General features: G+C 48.1%; 1 long non-coding RNA gene across 1 annotated transcript; it reads left to right on the top strand.

Annotated features, from left to right (window-relative positions):
* The first annotated feature begins 668 nt into the window (after positions 1-668).
* Positions 669-11232, top strand: LOC144889439 (uncharacterized). Its single transcript, XR_013621742.1, has 3 exons — positions 669-807; positions 9294-9410; positions 9722-11232. It is a non-coding gene; the product is annotated as an uncharacterized LOC144889439 (long non-coding RNA).
* Positions 11233-21628: the final 10396 nt, after the last annotated feature.

The following is a 21628-nucleotide window of genomic DNA, read 5'->3' as shown; positions in this document are numbered from 1 at the left end:
CCATCAACTTTCCTTTTTCTTGATTTGTACACTGCCATTTTTGCCTGAGCAAGCAGGAAATTACCCAACATATCATTCACATTTTTGTGTGAAATGTCCAAGCCATAAATGAAAACACAAGTGTTAAAAATCAAACCAATCCTAACAAAATAATTGTGGAGAAAAATAAATAAAGGAGCCAACCGTTGACATTCAACATCGATATGGAAAACATTTTCAGACTTCTTACAAAAAGGACAATCATCTGCCAGGAGATTTGAAAAGCAGTGTAACAAGTGCTGGGGTGATGGGCCAAAAACGATAAATAGCATATATTTCAAAAAATTTGGATGGATTATGACAAAACTAGGTGAATGAGTTGGGTAGGTGACAAGAACAAGCCAATTTGATTTTGGTTCAGGTCCGGATCCAGATCCACCCCATCAGTGGGATACAAAACGTGCATTGTACAGTATGCACTCTACTGAGTGCCGTTCTGGTTTACATCTGCCGTTATGTATTGTCAGATGTCCAAAATCCAAATTTGACTACTGTGTGTAAGTTATCTATTTTGCTGTGTTGATTTTACTTCACTAACTCCATACGTTCTGAATTTGAAAACCTTATACAGGCTTGTATCATATTTTCAATCTTTGGGTTTTTTTTGTTTTTTTTCAATCTGCAGGCTTGTATCATATAGAGGAGCATTTGCCAACATCGGGCACAGTGGTTCTTTATTCCTGTTCACTATGCAACACCAGAGGTACTCTGCATGCCATTGCTGTATTGGCCCACGTCGCTGGATTCAAGCACCGTCTCACCTTCCTGGTATGTTTCTGTGTTCATGTATTTGCTCGAAAACATTTTCAAAAGTAATTGTTATTGTTGTTGTATAGCCCCGGACAGTTCTCCCAAACAAGCCCGTGCAAGGAGACAGCCGATTGTTCTCGCAGGAGCGATTTTGCACCATTATTAACATCTCTAGTGACCACAACTATCGAGGATGCATCTTTGTGGTGGTTGTACAACCCAACGAAAGTCGGGGGGCAAATCTTCCCCATTCTTCCCTGCTGCCCAGATTTGTTAGGGCAGCGCGGTCACTGTCAGAGTGCCCATGGACTCCATGGACCCCATGGGTCCCCATGGACCAGCCCTCTCCCTCTTGTCTTTCTCTCTCTCTCTCTCTCTCCTCCATCTTTCTCTCCCTCCCACTTTCCCTCTCCCCCTCTCTCCCTCTATCCCTCCCTGTCTCTAACTTTGTCGTAGCCCTGACTTCATGAAAGCAGGGATACATCATCCCTGATTAGGGGATCTCTGGGTCGCTCCTGCAAGATTGATCAGCTGTCTCCGTGCTGCGGGCTTGTTTGAGAGACCTGTCTGGGGCTATACAACAACAACAACTCTAGTGACCTTGTTTTTTGGGGCCTAGTGGAAGATGTTGTGGCTTGGATGACACACGACAAACTACAACAGCACTCGGAAGAGCGCATACCTCCGCCAGGTTGAACAGTTTATGTTTGGTGTTCCACTGTTGTTCGGATCTTGATCCGGACCTGAACCAAAATTGAATGGACTTGCTCTTGTCACCTGACAAACTCATCCACCTAGATTTGTCATTCCTCCACAGCCTTTTGAAATACTCGTACAAACGTTCCCTGTGGGAGCGTTAGGAAGGGCCATTCCTCTTTGGGTATATCGATTACAGTAGATCAAGGGTCGGGCCTCAAGAATATCAGGGGTGTGTTTATTAGTCCCCTACCAGTGTACACCGGAGGGGACTATAGGTTTGCACGCCGTCCCTCCGTCTGTCCATCTGTCAGTCTGTCAGTCCATCAGTCCATCAGTCCGTCAGTCTGTCCGTCCGTCAGTCTGTTCGTCCGTCACGCAAAGAACAGTTTTCCGGACTTGTTTTTCTAAACTCTGAATGCTAATGATTTCAAACTTGGCACATGGTTTCCTCATGATAAGTTACAGATCGAGTTCGAACTTCACAACGTTTCGATCATTTTTGACAAAGTTATGGCACTTTGAACTTTGGGAATTCTGATAATTCTGATGATCCTTAACTCAGTGCCATTTTAAGTCTTAATTTCCTTTAAAAACCATTTTCTCTGCAATAATAGGACCGATTGATATCAAATTTTCACCGTAGGGGGGACTCAGTCTGTAGAATATTTTAATGGTAATTATGACGTCACATGTCACGTCACAGGTCACGTGGTTCGGCCGCCATATTGTTTTTCATGAAAACACGAAAACCCCTTTTTCTCTGCAACGGCTGAACTTATCGAGGCCAAACTTTGCAGGCAGGAACGCATACCCATGACAAACAAAAAAGTCAGCGAGCATGACGTCATGCGTCACATGGTTTCAGAGTTATGACGTTTTTAAGCATGAACTTTTAAAACCGAGCTCCTCCCTCATTTTTGATCCAATCGAGGGGAAACATCACAGATCTGTTCAGCATGTCAGTCCACTAAAATGTCCTTTTGGAATTTGCGATAGATCACGTGGTTTGGCAGATATCGTTAATTAAACGGAAATATTAAAAAAAATGGATATCTCTTGAATCGCTAGTATCTCAGACCACGAGTTGGTAATTATATAATTCACACAGTGCAATATGTGCAGGCTGCTCCACAGAGCGACCTTGCGGGCTTATCAACGAGGCGAGGTGTGACACACGTGTCTCAGCATACCTCAGATCAAGTTTGAAAACCAGCATCAACCGTGCATAAATTTGCATATTCGATCATTTTTGACAAAGTTATGGCACTTTGAACTTTGGTAGGGGACATGTATTACAGCGCAATACTCAGGATGCTTGTTTACCAAGTTTCTTGTAGAGAGCTTGCCAAGTGGTTTAATAGCATTCCATTCAAAACCCTTGATAAGGAACAGCAGTTTTGGCAAGCAGTTTTGCTTTGTAACAAAACATACCCCGGGTTTTTTCTCCTTTCATTTTAGTGTTAAACAGCAGGAGCGACTTTCAAAAGGTAATTCAATGTGTTTGTGGCTTATAATATTTTTACTTCTGGTAGGAGGTGCTCCTCCATGCTGCGGAGGAGAAATTGATTGCAGAAAGTATGGATGGACTGAAGGAGAGGATGAACAAGTGGAAGGATTGTATGGAGACAAAAGGTCTGAAGGTGAATATCGGAAAAACGAAGGTGATGGCAAGTGGTAAAGCATGTGGTGAGGTGGAAAGAACTGGGAAGTGGCCGTGTGCTGTGTGAAGGAAGGGTATTGTAGTGAATTCCATTCAATGTACAATGTGCGCTGAGTGGGTTCATCAAAAATGTAGTGGTTTGAGAGGGTCATTAACCAGTGTGGCAGCTACAATCAAGTGGAAGGTGTGCACAGAGGGAGCTGCAGATGGAGGAAATGTTGAGTTGGATCTTGGAGACGGCGTGAAGCTGGAAGGTGTGAAAACATTTTGCTACCGAGGAAACATGCTGAATGGAGAAGGTGGATCAGACATGGCAACGGTTGCTGGAGTGAGATGTGCATGGAAGAAGTTTCGGGAACTGAGTGGCGTGCTGACGAGGAGGGGAGTGTCGTTGAAGCTGAAGGGAAAGGTGTATGCTGCATGTGTGAGAAGTGTTATGATTTATGGGAGCTAGACATGGGTAATGAATGTAGAGCAGCAACGAAGGCTGGAAAGGGTGGAAATGCGAATGGTTCGGTGGATGTGTGGAGTATCGTTGAGAGAGAGGAAGACAAATGATGAATTGCGAAAGATGATGGGAATAGAGCCTGTGATGGATGCTGTGAAGAGAAACAGTTTGAGATGGTTTGGTCATGTGTTGAGGACGGATGAAAGTGACTGGTTGAGAAGAGTGATGGAAATGAATGTCGAAGGAAGTAGAGGACGGGGAAAACCGAGAAAGACTTGGCTAAAGATGGTCGAAGAAGAAATGCGGGCAAGGGTGTTAACAAGGGGAGATGCAGAAAATCGGGCAAAATGGAGAAGATTGTCACGGGGACCGCAAGGCTAACCCCCACTCTAGCAGGGAAAATGGCCTTAAAATGCCTGTTGTTGTTGTTGTTGTTGTTGTTGTTATTGTTGTAGGAGGTGCTTCCACCAAAATGGCATGATAAGGTGTTTATACACGTCAACATGGTGCTTCTTCAAGGAGGAAAAAACCCTTGGGGAGACGGAATATTATTAGTACTAGTGAGGTACCCGTGCCACGCACGGGTGGGAGGCCAGAAGCAAACAGACAATGCAGAAACGGCGAATGCTAAAGCATTAAACCAATAAATTCCACATTCCTGCAGCACCTTCAGTCGCACGTCAGACATGGACAGCAAGTTCGTGAAGGACTTCCATGAAAAACATACCCGTTCGCAAACAAACGGGTTCGTTTGTTCTATACCCAGTCAATGGCGAATCTGCATGTGGCGATCCGCGAATTTCACGTTTAGAAAGTAGAAACCATCACGGCATTTTGTCATTCACTTGAACTCGATGTCTCTTTTTTCATTCCAAACAGAATACATAACTCCAATCACAAATTAAATAACATTAATATAAAAAATTAACTTTTAACAACATTCATGACATAAACAAATATTTAAATCCTGATGTGAATTTCCGTATGGTTGGGTGAACACAATTACGAATTCAAAATCGTAATTGTATTCACTCAATTCCAATCATTTTGATACTTTAACAAAACGATTAACATGATTAACGTTTAACGATTTAACATTACGATTGAATGACGGTTGTATTTGGATATTATCAAACCCACACATTGCCGTAATCTGTCCACATCCGCATTCGCGGCAGGTTCATAATTCTCATCAAAATCTAAACAGTATTTGTCGAATTTCAATAAAAGCCACATCACTGTTCATATCGGTAAATATTATTCCATCGTGTTTCGGAAAATTGGGAAAAAATTGGAAAAACAATCTGGCCTATTTTACTCTAAGCGGTCCCAGGAATACCCAACCAAAATATCGTTGCGATCGGTTGAGTCGTTTTTGCAGCACCTTCGAACGGACAGACGGACATTTGGTGAATTATAGTAAGATTGATGTTATGCTGTTATATTTCGTGTTGTTGTTACGTTTGTTGTTAGATGTTGGAAAAACGCCACGATACAGCTATCTTAACACGGATATACACCACAACATGCAACCCCATTGGTGGGGACGACCCCTTTGGAGTGGTGAGGGGGGGGGGGGGTGGGGGGGGATGGGTGGGTGGCAAATGAATTTGCTATATCCTCATTGTGTGACCCGCAGTCCTCCTGTCAAGTTTGGTTGAGATTGGATAAGTAACGACCAATTGTTTGCAGTCAAACATGTCAGACAGACAGACTGACACGATTGCAAATTTTAATATGCTCATTTGATTTATCGTTTTTGTCCCCATCTTTCAATGAAGAAGAATTACTTGGTTATCTTTTTTTCATTCTCATGTTCAGATCCAGATCTTCACCAAAATCGAATCAATTCATCCATGTTACACACCCAACCTGTCCACCAAGTTTCGTCCCATTCCATCCATAACTTTGAGATATTCTGTTACATGTTGTTTTAGCCATATCTCTCAATGGTGAAGAATCACTTCAACAAGATCGAAAGTCTAACAGTGGCATAGCCGGGCTTGTTTGATACTTAAGTTGAAGAGGATAGTATGACCCGGATGGAGATACCAGTTAGCAAATAATGTAGGTATTAAATTATTTTGAAGTACTCAAAGTCTCTAAGCTGTCCATGACCATGGAAATTCTATTTTTACATATAGCCTACTTTTGTTGTTATGCATATATTCGTGAACAAAAAAAGGTCCATTTAAAGTTATTTTTAGTCCATTAAAAAATATATTTCAAAGCAACATTTTCTTGTGAGCTGTGGAAGAATTAAACATTCCAAATAGGTTCAACATATAATTTATTCGTCCATCGAGCTGACAGAATTTTAAAAGGAAACTATATATAAATACGTGCACAGAGGGGGTTTAACACACACATAATACAATCACATGACGACGCCTCTAGTTCAGCCCTTGGAAAGGTCAGAATATATACACGAGGTGAAGGGAAAATTCAGTCGGTGATAACTCGCCCACTCGTTGCGCAAGACATCATTTCAGTTGGTTCCTCTCATGTTGAGCTAAGGGATTTTAACGAAGTAAGAAGCGCAGATGTTTGAACCGATCTGGAGACACTGCAGACACTGATCTCTCATCTCTCACGAGCAGCTTCTGCACTCTGTACACTCAGCTTTATCCAACAAACTGTTTTGCAAGCAATTGGATGGTCTATAAGGCTCGGCATTATTTTACAAAGTCAAAATTCTCTTTTTCCAAAAGAAACATTGCTGAGTAATTTATTGAGCGTCCACAAATTCTCCCTTTTGTTCCTTCAGAACAATCTTGCTCGTTTTTTTCAGGTATCTTTCATTTGCTCATTTTAAAGACAATCACAAATTCGAAGGTGAACTTCTTTGAGCCAACTCCATATTCCCATGCTTGATGCAGAGAACTCCAATTCAACTTAAATCCCTGGATTAGTTTTCACCCCTCAGCCCAAATTGGGCGAAGGGGTATTGTCATCCGGACGTCTGGGCGTCCGTCAACTTTTGGTTTCTGTCAATTTCAAGGAGAACGGCTTGTCCGATTAAATCCATGTGCAGCCATCTTGAAATTGGTTTCCGTCAATTTCGAGCAGAACGGCTTGTCCAATTAAATCCATTTTTGCAGTGTGTGTTGGGGTTGAGTGGAGGAAGGTTCATGGGCGCGCTGCGATTTTCAATGTGGCCGCCACGGCAGCCATCTTGAAATTGGTTTCCGTCAATTTCAAGCAGAACGGCTTGTCCGATTAAATCCATTTTTGCAGTGTGTGTTGGGGTTGAGTAGAGGAAGGTTCCTTTCGAAAATGGGCACGCTGCGATTTTCAATATGGCCGCCACGGCAGCCATCTTGAAATTGGTTTCCACCATGCATGGGCTGAGGGGTTACGCCCACTTTGCGGTTATTTATTTTTATTTTCTGTAGGTGCCCAAAGGTGCAACTCGTGGGTGCCCAAAGTCAAACATCAGAATGACAAGCAGCTGAGAAATCATACGAATAAGTATTTGCATACAAAAATATCACGAACAATGGTGGGAACACTTTTATCACAAATATTAATCTATACCTTTTTAGTCATGGTTGCACAAGGTAAGAAAGATATCTTCTCAAAGCATTTCCCAATTTTAACCTAGCCCCAAGCTAAATGCAAAAATCTATTCATTTAAATTTAAATACTGATTGGAGCATGTCTCTTGCGAATTTTTTGCAGCTTCTGCAGATTCTGTTACATTCAGGAAGTGAGACAAAGGGATGACATCTCACAGGCAAAAAAGAAAACTGTCTTTCCTCCTCTCGTCTTTTTGCTCCACCTCGTACGGAGGGTATTTGAACACATCGTCTTCCGGGTTGACCTTAAGGCAGCCCTCAGATGTTGCTTTCATAAGCCTGCACATGAAATGCTTGCATAATTCGGTTCGTGCAACACCTAAAATGCCAGCATTTTAATCACATCTATTTACCTGTATACCAACAGTCCCTCCTGTATTGCTGCCAAGTCAAACACTTTTGCAACACTGGTCTACCACTGAACCATCCCCCTCTGTGCTCATAGCTCACCCCCATGAGTTATATGAGCCAACCACAGTTCCAAAGCTTACATTCTTATTACACTGCCATGACTATGAGGGGACCAATTGACGGTATGCTCTTCAACTACAGCTAAGGTAAGTCCAATCACTCCCATTAGCATCTGCAACATTTTATCTGAAACACCTCCAAGATGATCTGGAATAGTTCCACAATTTTAATGAAGATTCTCAAAATATGTCAGGTCAATTTTCTTCTAGTCTCGATATGTCCGAACACACTCATATATACCCACTGGCCTGCAACCACATTGCTTTGGAAAAACCTTGTCTCATTGGACACATTTGCACATCTGTTTTGTCTGTTTGTCTGTCTGCTTGTCCACACAAAATAATTATGCTTTCCTCTGCAACTGTTAGTCCGATTGACAATAAATCTTCATCATAAGCACACTTCCACCTGTAAAATGAGAATTATGGTATCCTCGGTCACATGGCCTGATAGCCATGTCTCCTGCACAAAGATCTTCAAAACCGACATCACGTTTAATTTGATTGCCCGATCTGACTTGATCCCCTGTCACTGTAAGTCCAAAGTTAATATTTGTTTGGGCCCAGCAGTTTCAACACACCATTGTTTGAAGAAGAGGAACCTTTACTATAAATATTTGCACCTGGCAGCAGAGGTTACTGTCCACCTCCAGCACCCCTCATCTACCTAGTGACGCACATACACCTACGTGTTTTCGGGTGGTCCGCTTGTCCGTGCGTCTCTGTCTGTCTGTCTGTCAGTCCAGTCTGTGCATCTGTCCATCCATCCGTCCGTGATAGGTTTTTGTTACCGCAGTTCAGAACTGCTAAAGGGATCCAAGTCAAACTTCGTGCAGTTATGTATAATGACATTAAGATGAATTGATTACATTTTGGGGTCACAAGGTCAAAGGTCCCAGATCATGTAAGATAAAAATCCTGTTACAGCGAAAATTTGTAAACTGGTGATAGGATTTTCGCCAAAGTCGATACAAGTATGTATTATGATGAAAAGATGAACTGATTTGATTTTGGGGTCAAGAGGTCAAAGGTCAGAGTCTGTAATCAGTTTTTGTTTCCATGATAACTTAAGAATGGCTGAAGGGAACCAAGTCAAACGTGGTACAAGTTTGTATAATGATGTAAAGATAAATGGATGAGATTATAGGGTCAAGAGGTCAAAGGCGGAAGTCCCGTGAGGTAAAAAAAAAAATTTGTTACTGTGCTTACTTGTGAACCAGTGATGGGATTTTGACCTTAATTGGTAGGAATATATATTATGATTAAAAGATGAACTGATTAGATTTCTGCTTCAAAGGTCAAAAGTCAATGTTGAGAAGTGCCATTCTCGTTTTATTATTGGTTTTATTTTGCGAAAGCCATTTTAATTCCTGCCTTTTTCTTTCCATCGCTCTGTTCAGTATGTCTCTTTTCTTTTCTCGTTCTGTCCATGCTGTGCTCCTACTCTTTTTCTATCTCTTCCAATTTACTTTCTTCTTCTTTTTTATACATACCTCACAGCTATGCCTTTTCCGCTTCTATTTTTTTTCTTTTCATGCCTTCCTTTTTGATGCACAACTTCCCCTTCTGCCTTTCTCATGGACATCTTTGGATCATTTTGTTTCTCTTAACCTCTCCCTACACCTCCCCCACCCCACCCTTTACCACAGCAACATCATTACCCTGAACTACTTTCTCATGAAACACCAGGGTCTGTGCTGACCCCCATGCACATCAAGCCCCTAATTCGAAACATCCTCCACCTTGAGAAATGGTCAAAAGATCAGGTATGAAAGTCGATTGTTCAAAAGAGAAAGATGAACATTGTTAAAAGCTTGGTGGTTCCAAGAAGGGGCTGGAGGTGAAGCGAGGCCGGAGGGAATCTGCATATGCTGTACATTCCAATTATGCTGAACATATGATGGGTCCTACAGGCCAATCGTCATGATTATTCACCTGAAGTGCAGGTTATTAGTAAAGGAAATTACTTTGCTTTTTATTTGCATTGACTTTTTAAATATAGCTTCGTTTTCTAAATATATTGTACTTTTGTGCAAATGGCAAAGCTAACTGAAATGTAAACTGTTTATTTGTGCAGATAAAGTCGTCTACCAATCAAAGTCCATCTGAAAAACCTGTTGTGGAAATGAATGACACAGGTAATTTTTGTAAATTTACATACATATCTTCAAGTGTTTGTGCATTATTCTTTCACGGCCAAGCCGTAGCACAGAGGCCGCAAACTTTGCATGGAGGTACTTCAGAATCTGGACAATCTTTTCAGCTCTCACACATTTGCCTCTGCATCCGTTTTGAGGCCACCAACGGCTGCTATAAAATGTATATTGGGATGTGGTGTCATGCAGTGCTGCCACCTGCCCACAGGTAAAAGGTAACCACCACCATGAGGCCAATAACTCCATAAATTTTCAATGTCCAACACGACCCAAAACCACCACTCGGAAAATCTCACCCAGCAGCGCCGGGCAGACTCTGCTGGTTGAAAATAAATGCTGGCTTTCGTGACATTTTGCTTCTGAGGAAATAGAATAATGGTAAAGAATTTGTTTGTGCAGTGATTCTGTAATTATTTTAATAGGTAAATGTTGTGTTTACAAGCATAAACGTGGGAATAAAAAAAAAAAGAAACAAGCCTAATTGAAGAAAGATATTGTTAAGAAAGGGATAAATTATGGAGACAAATGCCTTATAAACTACTGCCACTTCAAAAAGCATTATCAGGAAATACAAGCAAGTCTTCCGGTTCGGGTTTTTCTGCACGTGCTGGTGATGAAAGTCTGAGCTCCTCATTTCCACCTCATAAAGCTTGACAGCAGTTTTCTGTACCGTATTCGTCCTGTTTTTCGGTTGTTGTGTCTTGTCTCGGTGTTGCTGTTGTGGCCTGTGCAATATTTCATGTTAATTCGTTCATTGTTTTTGTTTTGTTTTGTTTTGTATTGTTCAATGCTTGACACTGCCTATCCTCAGACAAAAAGGGTCAAACTTCTTTGTCTCCGTGTTCCTCGTTTTGTTTCCTTTTATCCAGGTATTTTGCTTCTACCTCATCAAGATGGGAGAAACTTCCAGAAGGACAACAATCACTGCAACACTCCACCGATCTGGGCTTTATGGCAGAGTGGCCAGACGGAAGCCTCTCCTCCGTGAAAGACACATGAAAGCCCGCTTGGAGTTTTCAAAAAAGCACCTAAAGGACTCTCAGACTGTGAGAAACAAGATTATGTGGTCTGATGAAACCAAGATTGAACTGTTTGGCTTCCGTCTGGCCACTCTGCCATAAAGCCCCGATCGGTGGAGTGTTGCAGTGATGGTGTTCCTACATTGTCTTACGTAACCCTGACTGTATCTTGCAGCTCTGTCTTATTGCTTGTTTCTCAAAGAGTAATGTCTTCATCCAGCCTCAGGCCACACAAGGACCTGCACTTAGAAATGCCAAAATAACTGGTGTGGTTTCCCTCTTACCAATAGCGGGGAGACAGAGTGGAGGGACGGAGCCTCTTGAGGAATTTATGCTCTGTCGGACGTGAAAGACACTCGTGGTTTTTACTCTTTTGTTTACTTGGTGTCAATAAAACTTATTCTACACTCGAACTGCAAATGAACTCGAATAAACTACGATGAGAGTATGAAGAGATACTCCAACTTTTGTTTTGTATCAGTGGGTGGGGCAGGCATTTTTTATCCGCGTCATCCCGACGTTTGTACGTAGACTAGGCAGGGCCAGCACACTCTCTGATAACAGTTTTGTAAAATTAACTTCAATGAAGAACTTTATTAAGAAAAGATGTAAGTATTTATCTGAAGTATCCAAATCCTGTTTCTGAGAAATCAGAAGACCACAGTAATACTTGAGTAGATTCTCGCCAGACAAAAAATACATCACTACAAATCATCAGAAAGACGTTAGTCCAAGCACACTCTACAAGTGACACGCTTTCTTATTTGTGCATGTGCATAGCAATGTTCAGGGTTGATCGAGTAGGTGTAGGGAAGGGCGTGGCCTTGCACAAACTACAATGGCCTCGGTTGAGCACGAGAGAACACGCTCTCAGAGAGCATCTGTAAGAAGGGGAGAGGGGGGGAGGGGAGAAGAGGAGGGAGGGGGAGGAGGAGAGGGGAGAAGAGGAGGGAGGGGAGGAGGAGAGGGGAGAAGAGGAGGGAGGGGGAGGAGGAGAGGGGGAGGAGAGGGGGAGTGGAGGGGGAGGGGGGGGGGAAGGGGGAGGGGGGTGGGATGGGGGAGGAGGGGGAGGGGGGAACGGCTAGCTTGGCAAGCGATAGCAGGCTTTTTACTTTGGGAGGCTGGAGGTGAGGGGAGTGGAGGGGGAGGGGTGGGGAGGGGTGAGGGGAGGGGGTGGGGAGGGGGGAGTGGAGGGGGGGGAGGAGGGGGAGGGGGGAGGGGAGGAGGGAGGGGGAGGAGAGGGGGGGGAGGGGAGGAGGAGGGGGGTGAGGGAGGAGGGGAGAGGGGGAGGGAACGGGGAGTGGGGGAGGAGGGGGAGGGGGGGAACGGCTAGCTTGGCAAGCGATAGCAAGCTTTTTACTTTGGGGAGGGGGAGGGGAGTGGAGGGGGAGGGGTGAGGGGAGGGGGTGGGGAGGGGTGAGGGGAGGGGAGGGGGGAGTGGAGGGGGGGGGAGGGGGAGGGGAGTAGGGGGGAGGGGGAGGGGAGGGAGGGAGGAGGGGAGAGGGGGAGTGGAGGGGGAGGGGGGAACGGCTAGCTTGGCAAGCGATAGCAGGCTTTTTACTTTTATTTTTACCTCAATGAGGGCTATATATATCGTCCGTGCTTGGAGCCTTCAAGTTCAACATAAAGTTTTTTTATGAAAAAGAATGCCGATGTATAACAATCCACCAATGCAAGTTCAGAAATGAATGCAGATCCTTTACTTTGCGATACAAACGCAATTCCCGCCATTTCCACTCACGATCGAGGCCTCCACAGTGACCGCGCCTCTTCTTCCTCCTACAACTTCGTCTCACTTCTTTCACTCAAAATGCATGAATTCTGCCGCATGAAATTATGTAGAGGCCTCGTCGGGGGGGATATAAGGTAGATAAGGAAGGCGTTGTAACAGAAGAATCAAAATAAAAGTGGAAGAACATAAGGAAATGGGAGCTATTCTGGACCCACAGCCAAACCCGACAAACCATTGCAATACACCCCGAACGTCTAGCGCCGCCACAAACTACACCATGGAATTGCAGCTGGCGCGGTTTTTTAAAACCATTTATATTAAAATAAAACGTAGCCTAAAAACCACCGGGATTTTATGCTGATTCCGAATCTGTGTCTAAAACTTTTCTCCGATGTGTAGTTCTTGAGTTATAAGCGGACATCCAGACAGACACACACACACAGACACTCCTTTATATATAGAGATGTAGGAGCTATGCTCCAACGTAAATCGGAAGAATGGACCGTGACAAAAAGCTGGCATTCGTCCGAGTTTCTTTATTAACTCAAATCAACTCGGGTACTCTGAAAAGCCTGTTTATCGGGCAGCAATATATATACACATTATCCCGGAGCGTTTGCCCGGGAAAAGGCGAGAGGGGGCGTGCCCGGGCATGCCCGGGCGTCCCGGACGAGGCCTGGCAAGTCGAGAGCGGGCATGCCCGGGCGTCCCGGACGAGGCCTGGCAAGTCGAGAGCGGGCCTGCCCGGGGCGTCCTGGACGAGCCGGCATGGTGATCGCTCCGCATCCTCGGTAGGTGCAAGGCGATTGTGTATACCCAGCGGTAGCCGCTACACACGTCCCCACAGAAATCGACTTGCACCGGCAGGGTCAATTTAAGGGGGGTCCTGATGACCCGGCCGAAGCGACCCCTGGCGGGTCGTGGGGGGGGGGGGGGGGGGTCCGGTGTGGTAGTGGGCGGTCGAGTGGGGGGGCACCGTGGACGGGGGGCAGCCTCGCCGCGGCGGAAGGGCCAACCGTGGCGGTTGGTCGATGTCCACGTGTGCCGGCTTGAGGCGGGTCCACCGCAAATCCGGTCCGACCTGCCGCCGATGTCGATGACGAACAACTTGTCGTCCCGTCGCAGGACACGGAAGGGCCCGTCGTACGGTGGCCGGAGTGGCCCCCGATGTGCGTCAATGATGCACAAAAACGTACTCCGCTGTGCGAACCGCTGGGGGGACGTAGGACTGGGGGCCACCGTGGTGGGACGTTGGCACGGGGGCAAACCGTCGGGCGGTCTCCTGGAGGTCCGAGCGCTGGTGAGCTGCGGACCAGGGACTGGTAGCGTCGGGCACAAATTCGCCCGGGACGCGTAGCGCCTGGCCGTAGACAAGCTCGGCGGTGGACGGCCCGGAGGTCCTCCTTGGGGGCCGTGCGGAGGCCCAAAAGGACCCACGGCAGCCGGTCGGCCCAACCGCCGTCCTGAAGGCCGGCCATGAGCGCGGCCTTCATGGAGTGGTGGAATCGCTCGCACAACCCGTTGGCCTTGGGGGTGGTAGGCCGTAGTACGGTGGAGCTTGACCCCCAGGTTGCGGGCGACCGCGCCCCACAGCTCGGAGGTGAACTGCGGTCCGCGGTCCGACGAGATGTCCGCCGGTGCGCCGAAGCGGGCGACCCAGGTGGCGATGAAAGCCTGCGCCAAGTCGGCGGTGGTGGTGGAGACGAGGGGAACGGCCTCCGGCCACCTGGTGGTCCTGTCCACCATGGTGAGCAGGTGTGTGAAACCCCGTGATGGGGGGAGGGGGCCCACCAGGTCCACGTTGATGTGGTCGAAACGTCGTTCGGGCACGGTGAAAGGTGCCAGCGGGGCCTGGGGTGTGTCGGTGGACCTTGGCCTGTTGGCAGGCTGTGCAGGTGCTGGTCCAATCGCGGACGTCCCGTCGAAGGCCGTGCCAGACGAATCGCGCCGACACCAGCTTCTGGGAAGCTTTCCCGGCCCGGGTGGGAAAGGCCGTGGAGGGAGGCGAAGATGCGGCGTTGCCAGGTAACGGGCACGATGGGGCGAGGCTGTACTTGGGAGACGTCGCAGAGCAGGACAGTGTCCGCGAAGGGGATGTCGGCCAGGCGGAGGCCTGTGTCCGCCGCCCGGAGGGCTTGCACCGTGATGTCGGTGGTTTGGTCCGCCGCCATAAGCGCGAAGTCCACGCCGAGGTGGACCGCGTTTGCGCTGGCCCGGGAAAGACAGTCGGCCACGGCGTTGTCTTTGCCGGCGACGTGCCGGATGTCCGTGGTAAACTCCGACACAGCGGAGAGGTGGCGCTGTTGGCGGGCCGACCACGGCTCCGTGACCTTGGCCATTGCGTAAACCAACGGCCTGTGGTCGACGAACGCCGTGAAGGGTCGGCCCTCCAGGAGGTGGCGGAAATGGCGAACGGCCAGGTGTAGACCGAGGAGCTCATGGTCAAACGTGCTATATTTGAGCTCGTTCGGCCGGAGTTGCCGGCTGAAAAAAGCGAGTGGCTGCCAAACCCCGTTCACCCATTGCTCATGTACGGCGCCCACCGCGTAGTCGGAGGCATCCGTGGTGAGGGGGATGGGAGCGTTGAGCACCGGGTGAGCGAGCAGTGTTGCGTCGGCGAGGGCCCGCTTTGAGCTTTTAAAGGCCGCGTCCATTGCTGCGGACCAGACGATGTCGTGCTTGGCCGGCTTGCCCCGGAGGGCTTCGTAGAGGGGCCGCATGAGTTGAGCAGCGCGGGGCATGAAGCGGTGATAGAAATTCACCATTCCCAGGAATTCCTGCAGGGCCTTTATGGAGCGGGGACGCGGAAACGTGGTGATGGCCTCGACCTTGGTTGGCAGCGGCAACGGCCCCGTTCTTGGTGATGTGGTGGCCCAAAAAATCAATGGCCGTCGTGCCGAAGTGGCATTTGGCCGGGTTGACGATGAGGCCGTGCTCGCTGAGGCGCCCCGAACAGTGTTCGGAGGTGGAGGAGGTGCTCGGCCCGGGTCATGCTGGCGACGAGGATGTCGTCCAGGTAAACGAAGAGGAACGGCAGGTCGTGCAGCACGCCGTCCATCAAGCGCTGGAACGCCTGAGCCGCATTCTTGAGGCCAAACGGCATTCGCAGGAATTCGAATAAGCCGAACGGCGTGATGACGGCCGTTTTTGGGACGTCGGCCGCCCTGACAGGTACCTGGTGATATCCCCGTATTAAATCGATCTTTGAAAAAATGACCCGTCCTGCCAAACGGCGGAGAAGTCTTGGATGTGCGGGATCGGATACCTGTCGGGGGTGGTAGCGTCGTTAAGGCGGCGGTAGTCGCCACATGGGCGCCAGCCGCCCCCTGGTTTTGGGACGATTTGTAGTGGCGAAGCCCACGTGCTATCGGAGCGCCGCACGATGCCGAGGTGTTCCAAAGCGTCGAACTCGGCTTTGGCCATGGCGAGCTTGGCTGGGTCGAGGCGGCGGGCTCTGGCATAGACCGGCGGGCCTGTGGTTGGTATGTGGTGCTCGATCCCATGTCGTACTGCGACGGCCGAAAACGTCGGCCGCGTTGAGGGCCGGGAACTCCGTGAGCAGGCGAGCAAACTCGTTCGCCGCCGGGAGGGCGCATGGCCAGCTCGGTCAGAGCGGAGCTGCTCAATGTGCATGCCAGGGAGCTGAAGGTCTCGGCGTTGATGAGGCGACGCCGTTGGATGTCCACCAGCAGTCCGTGTGCGCAGAGGAAGTCGGCGCCTAGCAGAGCCATGGGCACGCTTGCAGTTACAAAAGTCCAATTAAAGCGTTGGCCGCCGAAGTAGAGGGTGACGTTGCGCGGGCTGAAGGTGCGGATGGCCGATCCGTTGGCCGCAACCAAGGAGGGGCCGCAAACCGCGGACTGCCTGTCCTGATCGGAGGCGGGTATGACGCTCAGTTGGGCGCCGGTGTCACACAGGAAGCGCTGTCCGGACGCTTTGTCCCTGATGAAAAGTAAGTTGCCCGATCGGAGGCGGGTATGACGCCCAGTTGGGCGCCGGTGTCACACAGGAAGCGCTGTCCGGACGCTTTGTCGCTGATGAAAAGTAAGTTGCCTGTGTCCGGACGCTTTGTCCCTGATGAAAAGTAAGTTGCCCGTGTGGCATCCCCCCCCTCCCCCCCGCCCCCCAATCAGTGTTTTGTGAATATGGGTTCTTTCCTTCGTAGTATTTGCTTGTTTCTATGATTTTCTTTTCTCCCCCCCCGACCTCTCACGAACATCTTACTCTTTGTCAGCGTTTTGAAAACAGAACAAACAAATAAACGAAACAAATTGTTTTTTTTCTAAATTATTCTTTCTCTCCTCCCGGACACGTGCTTGTTCGCTCTCCTCCTCGTCTCGACTTGTGCCCCGCCCCCGATATCTCGTTTTTCTTCCACCTCTGCTCCTTGCTTTCTCAAATCCACGTTCTCACTTAGAGACTTTTCCCAGATTATGTGTCATGGTTTTGTTTAAATATTATTAAAATATGTTTAAACCGCAGCCGTGATGCTGACGCCGCCCCCCTCCCCCCCCCAGAGTTTCCATGTTTTTAAACGTTTCCCAGTGTGTACCCTGGGTTAGAATAGTTACACCGTATCCCTGCATGTCGTAAGAGACGACAAAGAGGATTGGCGTCAGGAAGGGCATCCGGCCATAAAAACATTGCCTCAAAAAGAGAGACCATGACAATTACAACTACATATGGGCAGGGTACAGCCCGAAGTGGAGATCGGTTTCTGAGGTTTGGGACATGGAATGTAGGGGACAATGACAGGGAGATCAGGAGAAGTGGTGGAAGTATTGGTCAGAAGAAGAGTGGACATATGTTGTGTGCAAGAGACGAGATGGAAGGGAAGTGGTGTGAGAATGGTGAAGGGTAGGCAGGGACAGAAATACAGGTTTGTGTGGCAAGGGTGCCCGGAGGGCGTGAATGGTGTTGGTGTCCTGTTTTCTGAGGAGTTTGTAGACAGTGTGGTGAATGTGACGAGAGTGAGTGATAGGTTGATGATGGTGAAAATGAATGATTGGAAAGCTCTTGGTGAACGTCATCTCGGATATGCTCCGCAGGTTGGTCGAAGCGATGAAGAGAAGGACAAGTTCTGGTGTGCGATAGAGAAGCTGATGGAAAACGTGAAAGATGAGGAAGTTGTTGTGGTAGGAGGAGACCTAAATGGACATGTGGGAAGGAGTATGGATGGTTTTGACGGAGTTCATGGGGGTTACGGATATGGTGTGAGAAATGGAGAAGGTGAAAGGACTTTGGAGTTTGCTGATGGAGCTGATTTGTTGATTTGTAATACTCAGTTCCAGAAAGAGGATAATAAGCTTGTTACATACACGTCAGGTGGGTCGACGACAACCGTTGACTACCTGATGGTGCGTAGGTGAGATAGGGGGCACCTCCGGGACACAAAGGTGATCCTGGGGGGAGGAGGCTGTTTCACAGCACCACTTGGTTGTCTGCGACATAAGGGTGAAAGGTGCAAGGAGAGCTCGGCGGTGTGAAGTACCAACCGAGAATGAAGGTGTGGAGGTTGAAAGGTGACAGTAAGGGAGGCATTAAAAGAGAGGCTGAGTAGGGTCGAGGATGATGTGGTTGAGCTTGAAAGTGGTTGGATGTCAATGAAAGCTAGTCTGTTGGGAGCCGTTGGTGAGGTATGTGGATGGACAAAAGGACCAAATCACCCAAAAGGACCAAATCAAGATGGACAAAAAGACAAAAGGCACTCGGAAACATGGGGTTGGGATGATGAAGTTGGAAAGAGGATTGACGAGAAGAGGAAGAAGTTCAAGGAGGGGCAGAAGGCGAAGGGTACGGGAGCAGAAACAGCAGAGCATGAAAGTTATAAGGCAGCCAGGAAGGCTGCAAAGAAAGAGGTAGCAAAGGCGCAGGAGGCATGTAGGAAAATGTTAGGAGAACGCTTGGATTCGGAAAAGGGTCAGAAAGCAGTATTCAGGATTGCAAAGCAGATAGCGAAAGAGAGGTGTGATGTGATGGGGGTGAGTTGCTTGAAGGATGAAGTGGGACCAAATCGTTGTCGACCCCAGATGGAATTAAAAGAAGATGGAAAAGATATATGGAAATGCTGTTGAATACAGAGAATGAATGGGATGGCAACATAGAGAGTAACCCAGTTTTAGGACCGGCAGAGAGATAACTGAGAAGGAAGTTGAGGAAGCGATAAAAGCAATGAAGGGCAGAAAAGCGGGAGGGCCGACGGGAGTTGTGGGAGATATGTTGAAGGCAGCAGGCAGCAGGAAGTTGGGGTGTGAAGAGAATGACAGATCTGTAATCTGGTGGTGAAAGAAGGCCGCATTCCAGTGGATTGCGAACCGAGTACCCTCGTCCTTCTATACAAGGGGAAAGGTGACCCTCTGGAGTGTGGCTCGGACCGAGCGATAAAGTTATTGGAGCATGGAATGAAGGTATTGGAAAGGGTGTTGGAGAGGAGGATAAGGAAGAAAGTGAAGATCGACGAAATGCAGTTTGGATTTATGCCAGGAAGAGGAACGACAGACACGCTTTCATTGTGAGGCAGTTGCAGGAGAAGTACATGGAGAAGAGGAAGAAGTTGTTTCTTGGGTTTGTTGATCTGGAGAAAGCATTCAATAGGGTTCCACACAAAGTATTGACATGGGCATTGAGGAAGTTAGGAGTGGAGGAATGGTTGATCAGAGTAGTGATGGCAATGTACAAAAGAGCGCGCACAGCTGAAAGGACGAAGGACGGGAACAGTGGTGAGTTTGAGGTGAAGGTGGGAGTGCATCAGGGGTCGGTACTAAGGCCACCACTATTTGTAGCTGTGATGGAGGTGCTGGCTCGGAACGTAAAGGAGGGGTTTACCGTGGGAGTTGTTGTATGCAGATGATCTGGTGTTGATTGCGGAAAGTATGGATGGACTGAAGGAAAAGATGAACAAATGGAAGGAATGTATGGAGACAAAGGTCTGAAGGTGAATATCGGAAAGACGAAGGTGCTGGCAAGTGGTAAAGCATGTGGTGAGGTGGAAAGAACTGGAAGTGGCCCTGTGCTGTGTGTCGGAAGGGTGTCGGAGTGAACTCCATTCAATGTACAATGTGCGCTGAGTGGGTTCATCAAAAATGTGGTCTGAGAGGGTCATTAACCAGTGTGGCAGCGACATTCAAATGTAAGGTGTGCACAGAGGGAGCTGCAAAGCAAAGTAAAAGGGGGGGAGGGGGAGGAGGGGAGGGGGGAGGGGGGAAGGGGAGGGGGAAGAGGAGGGGGAGGGGTAGGGGAAGAGGGAGGGGGGAGGGGGGAGGGTGAGGGGGGGGAGGGGAAGGGGGAGGGGAGGGGGGGATGGGGGAGGGGAAGGGGAGGGGGGATGGGGAGGGGGGAGGGGAGGGGAGGGGAAGGGGGGAGGGGAAGGGGGGGAAGTACCCGGCATTCCGTGTATAAACGTGAGGGGGGGGAGGGGAGGAGAGGGGGGAGGGGAGGAGAGGGGGAAGAGGGAGGGGGGAGGGGAGGGGTAGGGGGAAGAGGGAGGGGGGAGGGGGGAGGGTGAGGGGGGGAGGGGAAGGGGGGAGGGGAGGGGGGGATGGGGAGGGGAAGGGGAGGGGGGATGGGGGAGGGGGGAGGGGAGGGGGAGGGGAAGGGGGGGATAGTACCCGGCATTCCGTGTATAAACGTGAGGGGGGGAGGGGAGGAGAGGGGGGGGGAGGGGAGGAGAGGGGGGGAGGAGGAGAGGGGGGGAGGAGGGGAGGGGAGGGGAGGAGAGGGGGGAGGAGGAGGGAGGGGAGGGGAGGAGAGGGGGGGAGAGGAGGGAGGGAGGGGAGGAGAGGGGGGGGAGGAGGGGGAGGGGAGGGGAGGAGAGGGGGGGAGGAGGGAGGGGGAGGAGAGGGGGGGGAGGAGGGGAGGAGAGGGGGGGGGGGAAGTACCCGGCATTCCGTGTATAAACGTGAGGGAGAAGAGGGGGGGGGAGGGAGGAGGAGAGGGGGGGGAGGGGAGGAGAGGGGGGAGAGGGAGGGGGGAGGGCACGCGAATCGTCGAATCAGCGCGCTGCTCTGCCACCGATTCAGAATCTGTGTATAATATTCCTCGCTGAAAAAATGTGGATCTAAAGATGAAAGAAAAAAAACCTATGTGATGTGAATGGCAATGTTCCTCGCTGAAATGTGAAAAAAACGGAAATCGCGCGGCAAGGAACATCACGTGATCGCTCTGAGCGATCGATTGCAACTCTGCGTCGTGGGCGTGGCCAACTTGGCCTTCATGCCCCCAGTGATTGGCTAACTCGAGCTCGAGAGAGCCATAATGCGCGACGTTATGGCAAAAAATATGGATCTAAAGATGAAAGGGGAAAAAACCTATGTGGTCTGAATGGCAATGTTCCTCGCTGAAATGTGAAAAAACGGAATCGCTTTTCGCTCTGAAATTACGTGCGAACGCGTAACTGAGTTAATGGCGGCAAGGAACATCACGTGATCGCTCTGAGCGAATCAGCGCGCTGCTCTGCCATTCCGGTCATAATATGCCTCGCTGAAATGCGCTGAGGTAAAAATATGGTTTAAAAATATTATGAAATAAATTTTTAGGTTGACCATGTTCTTCCCAGGCTCAATGGCCATGTTTGTGCAAAATATCAAGTACGTGAGCCTCTCCGTTTAGGAGTCTACCGTAACATTACACACACACACTCACACACACACAAACTGTGTTTAATATATATATATATATATATATATATATTATATATATATATTATATATATATATATATATATATATATATACATATATATATATATAATGTATGTATGTATATTTATATATATATTATGTAGTATATATGTATATGTATGTATGTATATATGTATATGTTATGTATATGTATGTATATGTATATGTATGTAGTATATATAAATGTATATGTATGTATGTATATATATGTATATGTATGTATATATATATGTATGTATATATATATATATGTATGTATATATATATATATGTATGTATATATATATATATGTATGTAGTATATATATATATGTATGTATATATATTATATATGTATGTATATATATATATATGTATGTATATATATATATATTGTATGTATATATATATATATGTATG

This window comes from Myxine glutinosa, unplaced genomic scaffold (genome assembly GCF_964187855.1).
Source record: "Myxine glutinosa unplaced genomic scaffold, kmMyxGlut1.1 SCAFFOLD_3813, whole genome shotgun sequence".
NCBI lineage: Eukaryota > Metazoa > Chordata > Myxini > Myxiniformes > Myxinidae > Myxine > Myxine glutinosa.
Note: the sequence above shows the minus strand (reverse complement) of the source record. Positions and strands in the feature narration are given on the sequence as shown.